Raw genomic sequence first — 3,574 nt, 5'->3', positions numbered from 1 at the left:
CTTGCAAAAATGTAAAGTAAGATTGCGTATAGTAGATCCTTATGGTTTGACCTTTTCTACGAGGCCACTCATAGTGGGAGGGCTGCCCTTTGACTTTTTTCTATAACTTGGAACAAGACTAAACTTGCTGAGCATGTCCCTCAAGGTCTGGTGCCAAAAATTCTTCAACAACCAACCAAGTTGGATTCCAAACTGAAAGATTGAGTCAATCACTCAGCAAATGACATGAAAGCATAACGATTCCTTTTTACACATTGGAAACTCTGGCATATAAATCTTTCTTATATCTTCATGAGGAAACTACTGAATGAAAAGAATTGGCCAGATGACATTCTGCAAAACCTTACATTAACTTTGTTCAAAGTGTTTCTGTTGGTGGAACGTGAACATGAAACGTTGTGTTTACTTTAAGATAGTGACCAAATTTGCAAGATTTAGAGTTACTTCTGTAACAATGCAGGGGCCAGCTTTGCCATATTTCTCGTTCAAACTCGTTTGATTTTTTGCAAGCGGTATTCGAAGTTTCAAGTATGGTTACAATCTTGTAACTTGCAAAGCATAAAACAAGCAGGACGTTAAAACAAACTATATAATTACTTTCATACTTGATGAAGATGGTCCATAAACATAGTAGCAACGACAACATACCCAGAACCATAAACATAGCAAATGACTAGAATATCTTGGTGAACAACGACAACAGTCACAAACTTGGTAATGTCTTTTATCTTCATGCTGAACTCTCCTCCATAAGAAAGTGCACATGTAGTTATCATGTACATTTATAATTAACCTATTAACTTTGCAATAAACATTTATTGTAATAAATCTTCATGATAATTTACTTGATCTTGGGTGTTGAAATACAGAGGCGGAAAAAAGGGGAAAACAATGGCTAATCTCTCAGCAATAACGGATAGAAGATGCACCAAATTCTTGACAGATTAGAAAAAGCATCAGTTACGTCAAAACGTTGAAGACCAATACATGATCAGATACCGAAATATAATGTTTAAAAAGTTGTGCCAATCAAGAATAAGAACCAAAATTGCTCTTCATGCTCCAAGCAACCCAATAATTGATCTGAAATCATGGAAAGAAGAATGATTATCACAATATACATAAACAAACCTCAAGTGGTTAAAGGATTAAGCAAAAACCAAATGAAAAAGGTGTTTATTGTGAAGGAAAACATTTCCAGAAACTCAACTGAATATAACACCTTTCTTTTGGAAGGACAAATAAATCAAGCTCAACTGAACTACAAAAGGTGATACAGTCGCACTGAACCAAAAGCGACAGCATTTAGCATAAATTGAAACACCAGGTCCCCAACCAACAACAACATACCCAATGTAGTCCCACAAAGTGGGGTCTAGGAAGAATAGAGTATGCACAAACCTTAGTAGAGAAACAGTCAAAAATAGTCCCGAGAAAAAAGTAACGGAGGTAGAAGAAATAGCAAACAGTAACAAAATAACAGAAAGATACCACAACAAAACAATACAATAACAAGAGTAGCTTTTGAAACCAACCACACGAATAGATACATATACATATATGAAATAGATTTTTGGAATTGTCAAAAGCGTTAGGGTTGCTTTTGGAAAAGGGATCAATGAGAAACAAACTTGGGGGATTAAGACATTGATTTTTTTACATGAAACATTACAAAGGATTGTTTGCTAGAGTCGGGCTTCATGCTGACTTGTCTATCTATAATTCAACTTTCATGGGTGACCCAATCTAAACCCCTTACCCTCCGTCTTCCTCCCACAAACATTTCTCCCTCCTACATATCGGAGACAATTATAAAGTAAAGATTAGTAGAGTTTATAGTTGAGTTTACAGTCATAAATGATCAGAATTTGGATCTTTTCGACCCCAAGAACAGCTGTATTGACCAAAAATTCTCTCCAACATGTATCCAGGACCCGGTTTTTGGATTTTTTCAACAGCAACAACTTCTCCGACTGTCTCCTTCAGATCGAGATTATGGCCGATCCCACCCTGAATTGGAGTGGGGATCGGCCATAATCTAGATCTGGAGGAGATGGTCGAAGAAGATGTTGTTGTTGAAGGCGAAGCTAAAATTTGGATCAGGGGTACGGGTTAGAGTGTATTTAGGGTCTATAACAGCAATACTCGGGCTGAAATGATCCAAGTTCAGATCCTTCATGATTGCAAACTCACCTATAAACTCAATAAACATTTTCTTTGTCATTATTTTCTGAGATGTAGGAGTGGAGAGAAGTTTATGGGAGGAAGATGTGGCGCGGGGGGTTTAGTTTGGATCACCTATGAAAATTAAATTATAGATACAGAAAAGTCTTGCATTACTAAGAGAGTTTTTTGTAGTGAGGAATAGAAGTGAATCGACCTATATTTATAACTTTGTTAAGCTTCCTGTGAACACTATTTTTCTTGTCACTGGATCTGTTCACACCTTTTTTTTGGAGCCCAATTGATGATATTACCAAATACCAACTTTTGGGAACTAAGAAAATGATCTTTTTGAATTCTTTTTTGTGAGTTTTTTTGTTCAAAAAAAAAAAAAAGAAAACTAAAAAAATATTGATTTTCATAAGTAAAATTATAAAATCAATGAGATATGAAATTCTAAGCAAGGTATATTATTTTAATATACTAGATGAATTTTGCTTCTTCTTTTTTTCAAAAATAAAAAATAGAAAATAAGAGTAATTTGCTTGAGTGAAATGAGTGAGATCTAAAATTATAAAGCTAAATAGGAAAATATTTTATATATACTTGATGAATTTTCTTACCAAGTTAGGATTAGTAAGTGGGAACACAATTTCGAATAAACACTAGTAATATACCAAAATTTTTGTAACAATCAAATCACCTTTTTCATTGGCATAAATTAGAGTATATAATTTTGAATGAACATTAATAATATTATACCAAAATCTTTATAACAATCAAATCAAATTTTTCAGTAGCATGAACTAAAATATATAATTTTGAATGAACATTAATAATATACCAAAATGTTTATAACAATGAAATCACATTGTCCACTGACTTAAACTAGAGTATATAATTTTGAATAACCATTAAAAATATACCAAAATCTTTATTACAATCAAATCAGATTTCCCACTAGCATGAACTAGAGTATATAATTTTGAATAAACATTAATAATATACCAAAATTTTTATAACAAAGAAATCACACTGTCCACAGACATGAACTAGAGTATATAATTTTGAATAAACATTAAAAATAAACCAAAATCTTTATAACAATCAAATCACATTTTCCACTAGCATGAACTAGAGTATATAATTTTGAATAAACATTAATAATATACCAAAATCATTATAACATTCAAATCATATTTTTCACTGGCATGAACTAAAGTATATAATTTTGAATAAACATTAATAATACACCAAAATCTCTAAAACAGTCAAATCACATTTTCTGCTGACATGAACTACAGTATATAATTTTTAATATACAAAATTAATTATAACAATCAAATCACATTTTTCACTACATAAACTAGAGTATATAGTTTTGAATAAACAATAATAATATACGAAAATC

General features: G+C 32.0%; 1 long non-coding RNA gene across 1 annotated transcript; it reads right to left on the bottom strand.

Moving 5' to 3' along the window:
* Positions 1-477: 477 nt before the first annotated feature.
* On the bottom strand, positions 478-2,588 carry LOC124899719. The gene is made up of 2 exons (XR_007057188.1): positions 1,211-2,588; positions 478-1,083 (listed from the first exon to the last, which is right to left on the bottom strand). It is a non-coding gene; the product is annotated as an uncharacterized LOC124899719 (long non-coding RNA).
* Between the last annotated feature and the right edge of the window lie 986 nt (positions 2,589-3,574).

Source organism: Capsicum annuum, chromosome 1, assembly GCF_002878395.1.
Source record: "Capsicum annuum cultivar UCD-10X-F1 chromosome 1, UCD10Xv1.1, whole genome shotgun sequence".
In the NCBI taxonomy this organism is placed as follows: Eukaryota; Viridiplantae; Streptophyta; class Magnoliopsida; order Solanales; family Solanaceae; genus Capsicum; species Capsicum annuum.
Note: the sequence above shows the minus strand (reverse complement) of the source record. Positions and strands in the feature narration are given on the sequence as shown.